The following is a 7,693-nucleotide window of genomic DNA, read 5'->3' as shown; positions in this document are numbered from 1 at the left end:
TTAGAATGTAAACTAGGTGTTCATTTAGTACACTCTACATCTACAACACACTCTCATAATCATTACCTCATTTATATACATGATAACCATACATGTACACGAGTATGCAACCTATTCAATACTTATGATTTTTATTTCCAAATTTCTTAATCTTGACCACATCACATAGAGTACTTTATCTAATTTAGCATGGTAGTATTATTTTAGAACTAACGATTACTCAATTGTACTAACTTCATAGTTAAATTATTTCATATATATCTAATTTATTGTTAAGTTCTCTATAAGAGTATTCATATGATATTTATTTAAAACTTCAGACCAATTTACAAATAAATTTTACTTATGATACATACATACATATAATTCTACATGCATACATGCATATATACATACACATAAATCCATTTATGACAACATCAATCACATTACAATACTGACATGATTTATTAGAAAATAAAATAATAAAGATGAATTATGTCAAGGTGATAATTAATTTCATTATTATTCAATAGGCAACTAGAATATAATTGACACCTTCACATTAATTTTATTACATCTAACCTAATAAAAGTGAATGTCATAAAATTATCTTAAGAGTTTTGTTGGTCCACTAATTTAAATTAAACTTCTAAAATGCATAGAGTTCAAATTCATGTATCATAATTTATAAAATTAAATCACATACAAATTTCAAATAGAAGATAAAATATGAGGATCCAATAGAATTATCCCAAGGTGAATCTAACCTAATAGGTGTTAACATTACAACACAAGGAACATATGTCTAGAGATTAATATCCAAGAGCCTTAATCACAAATATCCCATATGATTTGATTATAATCATACTATGGAGTTCATCCAATAGCATTGAGGGAATGCCTAGAGCCATTGTCAACCTTATTGGTAATTTGTTTAAGAAGTTCAAACTTCGTAGCCTTATCATTACCAATTTAATTTCCATGCCATAAATGATGAAAACCCTATTCTATGTATTAATATATACCCAAACACATCTAGAGTTTTCACAAGAGGAGCCTCAAAGTGATCTATATAAATAGAGGGGTTGATCCTAGGGCTATGCCTAATAGAAATACGAGATCATAGATTATGATTTGTATTGCATCCCCATCATTTGATTAACCAAAGATAAGAAAACTAAAGAACATGAATTTTAAATCTAAGAGAATGATGGAAAAAATATATCATAAAAAATATAAAAATAAATAAGGATAACTCAAGAGAAAAAAACTAGTTGGGATAATAAGTTTGGTTTTGCCAAAATGTATGAAAATATAAATTATTGTACACCTCCTACAATTATTTAGGTCTATCTAATAAACTAATATAAAATTTCTAAAATATAATATAGGGGTAAACAGTACTTGAGTTGACATTATAATACAAATATTATTTCTTAGAGAATTATGATGGTTTAACTCTATTTTGTCAATTTTAGGCAATTAATGAAGGACAATCAATTATAGAATGCAATTGATTATTATGTTATGAGATCATTGGTTGAATCAGCAATTTCTTGACTACCATGGGCCTTACTATAAAATTTCATCATGCTCGTACATGTGGTCATACAAATATCTAGTCCTCATGGAATGATTGAGTCCTAATACTATAGAAATTCCTAATGTTCTCCTCAATTGATGCAGGATCATCCCTGGTTCATGGCTATCTTGCATCAACCAAAAACATTTCCTTTTCAGTTTGTTTCATGTTTTGCATTTTCAACATTTCTTTATGTGTTTCTTTGCATTTGCTCACCAGATCTTGCAGAGATGGATTTTGTTCATGGACATGTTCATCTACCTCATCCTAAGTCCATGACACGTTTGGGTCTTTTTATGATGAGTTATCACTTCTGGAATTTGAGCCAGTTTTATGGCTTGGAACAACGAAACCGCTCAGACCTATTTGGCTTTTGGTGAATCTTGCGGATCACTTTCGTAGCTTGCAGAGCTTCAGCTTGTTGTTTCCAATGTTCCTTGGCATGTGGTCGATCTTCCCTTAGGTCTGCACTTCATTCTATGGATTTTCCAGAAGGATCTCCTTGACAGAGGCTGACCTTGTTGTTTTACACGTTACATCTTGTTCATTGGCATTTGTTTCATCTTGGGCTAGCGCGGATCATTCTTGATCATATAATCAATGTAATTAAGCATCTAGAAATTAGTTATGAGAATGTAGAAGATAAATCTGAAGGTTAAGAGGTTCGAAGTTGGCTCGCATTCTTGATTGAGCCCAAATATTGTACTTGAGCATGTATGTAATTAGGCCAGTGTGTATTGTCTTGTAAGCCTGCATGTTGCCGGCTTGTTGTAAATGATTTTCATGATATAATTAAGTCTATTTTCACATTGTGTTTCTTCTGTTGTGTTAACTCTTGCTGCATGGTCTAGACTGTTCTCTTTGAGGACTTTCCCTGCCGTGGTTGCACTAGTATCAGAGCCAAATTTCATTCCAGAGATTGCGGACTCTTGTAAGATTCTATTTTTGGGTGGCGGATTGAGGATCTCGCCTGCAAATGTAGAGTATTGGTGTAGAAATGAAGTGAAGAGGAAATATTAGAGGTGGTGGAGTGCGTGGAAATACATACCCTTCTATGATAGAAATGTTGAGAGGAATTGCAGCTTGATTGTAAGTTGTTGAAACTGCCCAAAGAAGAGGTCGACATGTTGAAGATGCGAGTGATGATGAGGAAGAAGAAGTAGCTAGAGAACAAGGAGTAAATCCATCGACGAATGATTCGGATGAAGAAAGGTTTATAAGAGCATTTCCTAGAGCGAATACGAAACCACATTTCAACCCACCATATTATGATGACAAGTTGGATTCAGATGAATTGCTAGATTGGATCACGAAGATGGAAAAGTATTTTGATTTTGAAGGCACTGCTGAAGATAATAAGGTGAGATATGCTTGCACTAAGTTGAAAGGTCATGCATCTCTTTGGTGGGAACATTTGCAGGTAGATAGACAGAGAAGAGGTAAAGAGAAGATCAAATCTTGGGAGCGGATGGTTAGTAAGTTGAAATCTAAGTGTATGCCTGCTGATTACCAAGTGAATATGTTCCAAAAGTTGCAGAACATGAAGCAAAATTAATCTAGTGTCAAGGAGTATACCAAAGCATTCTACAAGTTGAATATCAGATCCAGACATGCTGATGATGAGATTGAACAAGTTGTTAGGTACCTGAATGGATTGTGGGTGTCTATACAAGATGAACTCAGTCTAATCAAGTTGCAGAGTGTTGAGGAAGCCCATTAATATGCCCTAAAAGAAGAAGAGAAGTTGAACAAAAGACATGAGCAGAAGCAAAGAGGTAGAGGTGGAAGGTTTTTCGAAGGAAGATTTCAAGGAGGAAAAAGCTATTCCAGAGGAAGAGGACCCTGTACAGATCAAAGAAAAACAAGGAAGTTAGTAGAGATGGTCGTTCATACCAGAAGGATGATACAAATTTTTACTGGAGAAGAGAACTTGATGGATACCGGAATAAGGGTTATGGAAAAGAAGACAAAAGGAAAGATAAAAGAGTGTTTAGAGGAACCTGCTTTAAGTGCGGAGGAGAAGAACATCGTGCTTTTGAATGTAGGAAGGTAGAGATCAGTGGGAGAGAAGCTTTGGTAAAAGAAGACCATACCAGATCATCTAATAAACTAAAAGATGGAGAATTTTTGGTGATGAGGAGAGATTTGTGTCATACCGGAGAGGATGAAGAGCCCTTCCAAAGGAGGAATTTGTTGAAGACCAGATGTAAGGTATCTGGTAAGTGTTGTAAATTTATAATTGTAATGTTAGTTCAGATAAAATTATTTTAGAGGAGATGTTGAATAAGATGAATTTGGAGAGATTAAAGCACCCTAAGGCTTATCAGATAGCATGGATTCAGGATGATCATAAGATACTAGGAAGTGAACAGTGTTTGGTGAAATTAAATATTGGATCCTATCATGATGAAGTTTTGTGTGATATTATGCCTATGGATATATGTCATATCTTGTTGGGTATACCTTGGCAGTATGATAAAAAATCAATACATGATGGGAGGAAGAACATATACACTATTTTTGCAAATGGGATGAAGCAAACCTTGTTACCCTTGGAGGAGCCTTTGAAAATTGAAGTTTGTACAATTGCTAGAATTTGTTTGGTGGATGGAAGGAAATTGCTGAATGGGATGAGACATGAGAATGTGTGTTTTGCCTTAGTTCCTAAGAAGACTGACAATCCGAAGCATGAAGGAGAACAATCGGAAGAAATAAAGGAGTTGTTGATAGAGTATGGAGACATTATTTCAGATAATGTACCTGATGGATTTCCCCTTGTGAGGAGTATCAGTCATTGCATGGACCTGATTCTCGGAGCTAGTTTACCTAATAAAGCAACACACTGGATGACACCGACAGAGAATGAGGAGTTGAATAGACAAGTGCAGGAATTGTTGAGGAAAGGTTTGATCAGGGAAAGCTTGAGTCCTTGTGCAGTGCCAATAGTATTAGCACCTAAGAACGACAGACAATGAAGGATGTGTACCGATTCCCGAGCAATAAACAAGATCACAGTGAAGTATAGATTTCCTTTGCCATTGTTTGACTGGAGCCGAGTACTACACAAAACATAGACTTGAAAAGTGGATACCATCATATCAGACTCAGAGAAAGAGATGAGTGGAAGACAGCATTCCAGACAAATGAGAGATTGTACGAATGGTTGGTGATGCCTTTTGGATTGACTAATGCACCGAGTAATTTCATGAGATTGATGAATGAGTTATTGAAGAAATTATTGGGTAAGTTTGTGATTGTGTATTTGGATGACATCTTGATTTTCAGTATAACAAAGGAAGAGCATGTGTTGCATTTGAGACAATTTTTGCAATGGTTGAGAGAAGAGAAGTTGTTGATAAACATTAAGAAGTGTAGTTTCATGAAGGAAGAATTGGTCTATTTGGGATTTTTGATATCTATAGATGGATTGAAGATGGATCCTGAGAAGGTAAGAGCAATTGTTGAATGGCCTACATCAGAAAGCATTGGAGAGGTAAGATAATTTCATGGAATGGTTAGTTTCTATCGGAAGTTCATCAAAAATTTCAGTTCAATTTGTAGCCCTATGGCTAAAGCAATGGGAGGAGATAGAAAGGATTTCAAGTGGACAACTAGAGAAAATAGGAGCTTTAAATTGTTGAAGCAGAAGGTGACAGAGAATCATGTGTTGGCTTTACTGGATTTTAGCAAGGTATTTCAAGTGGACTATGATGCAAGTGGGAATGCAATTGGAGCAGTGTTAAGTTGGGAAGGAAGAACGGTAGCTTATTTTAGTGAGAAATTGAATGATGTAAGGAGGAGATATTCAGTGTATGATTAGGAATTCTATGCCATAGTTCAAGCCTTAAAGAAATGGAGACATTATCTGTTACCTAAGGAATTTGTGTTGTATATTGATCATCAAGCTTTGTAGTATTTGAATAGTCAGAGTACGTTGAATCGGAGACATGTGAGATGGGTGGATTGTTTGCAAAGTTATACCTTTTTTTTGAAGCATAGAAGTGGAAAGTCAAATAGAGTTGTTGATGCATTGATTTGGAGGAGGATTTTGCTGATAGATATGAGAGTGGAAGTATTAGGTTTTGAACAATTGAAGAACTTGTATAAGGAAGACCCAAATTTTGTAGAACCTTGGAAATCTTGTAAGAAACCAGTTATGGTGGACATAAGTAAGTGGTTAGATTATTTCATTCAAGATGAGATGTTGTTTAGAGGAGTTCAGTTGTGTATACCCAGGAGTTCTATGAGGGAGAGACTAATAAAGGAGAAGCATAGTGGAGGATTAGTCAGGCACTTTGGTGTTGATAAGATAGTGGCATTGATTAGTGAGAATTACTTTTGGCCTCAAATTCATAAGGATGTCAGGAAATTTGTGCAAAATTGTAAGATTTGTCAACTTGCAAAAGGTGTAACATTCCCCTCGTTCTACCCTTTCATTTTACCAAGTTTTAACCCACAAGTAAAAAGAAATACTTTCCCAAAATATCAATAATAAATTTTTCTTTTCCTTTTCAATTCAAGATACATAATTGAAGTAAATCACTTTTCATTTTCATTCATCATGAAACATATACAATGTCATATTCATAAAAATATAAATGCATTTACAATATCCTTTTCAAACTTCCATTTTCTTTAGAAATATTTGATTACAAATAAAGCTTCAACTAAGCTTAAATATTACATAAGTAAAACATAGTGGTCCAGATGTCCTTCCTAGCATACATCCTCAAATATCGCCCGCCATCTGCATGAGGAAGAGCATCACTCAAGCGCTTTTCCACCCAACCAAGACTTAGCAGTCCCTCGTGCCTCTTCTAATTGAAGAAGCCCAACCCTTTGATGAAGAGTTTGGTTTGGTAACCTCAGAATATAATATATCCTTCTGAGAATAGTGTTGTGTCGTACATAACTAGAGCTACCATACATAGGCTACAACCTACATGTATGACATTTCTTGCCTAGTATGTAAACCTGGATCACAGTGAACCGATAGTGTAGACAGTGGCAACCTACACTACTTAGGCCTAAAAATTCACACCTAGTACTTTGAGTGAGAGCCATATGTCCACCCACTTAATTTCTCTATTTGGTAAACTAACCATTTAACTATCTCATATTTATCCCAAGAGTTCTAATAGGAAACATTTAGGTTACTCCCAACCCTGGTTAATCTAACCCTAGATTACCAACTCATTCCTTCCTATATACTATAGATACACACCTTTCTCATAAGGTTAAACAATAGAATGTCTATATAGGTTTATTCCCATCTATGGATTTCCTATCCCTAGGATTAACCAAATCATTCACTCCTATGTACTATAGATACACATCATAGATTAGCTCTATCTTAGCTATTACATATATAATATATATCTAATCATAAGGATTATCGAGTTTCTATCAACTTCGGAATGTATATCCTATAAGTATCTCAATTTCAATCATTGCTTTAATAAAGCATAATTAATCATATACATGAATCTAATCATAAGGGGTGAACTCACAAAGCTGGTTCCCACTTTTTGGTACATCTTGATTTTTGCTGAAATCATACATTTTTTAGAAAATATAATGATTTAAGCTTTAAGAGGTCCCATTTGAAGTAATTAATTGAAGAGAGTTAGATCATAGGCTCTTAGATCAAAATTTCTTGGATAGAACCTCTCTACTTCTAAATCATACTTGCAATGAAGTCTCCTTTGCATATATCAAATGCTGATAAAAAACCAATTTTACATTAGCTTTTGAGGGGTCAAACGAATTCATTTAGAAGTTTTGTTTTCTTAAGGATTTAGTCCTTATTATAAGCTTTCCAAATAGTATAATTTTTAATATATTTAATTTTATTAATACATTTTTATTTTTATTTTTATGAATGTAGGTTTTTCACCGAACATGAACTTATATGTTCAATGCACTGGGAAAAATAGTAAACTAATTCAAAAAAAATCTGAAAAATATCTATGCACTAGGTATTGATGTCTTCTTTCTAACAAAAAAAATAAAACTGAATTTTGATATATATAGAACAAGTTATGTGTTCAAACATACACCAATATCTAAATTATAATTAGTCAGACTTCAAAACTTAATAAAATAAAAAATATTCAACATATCACTATC

Source organism: Cryptomeria japonica, chromosome 2, assembly GCF_030272615.1.
Source record: "Cryptomeria japonica chromosome 2, Sugi_1.0, whole genome shotgun sequence".
NCBI classification, from domain to species: Eukaryota; Viridiplantae; Streptophyta; class Pinopsida; order Cupressales; family Cupressaceae; genus Cryptomeria; species Cryptomeria japonica.
The sequence above is the reverse complement of the archived record's forward strand: the minus strand, read 5'-3'. Positions refer to the sequence as shown.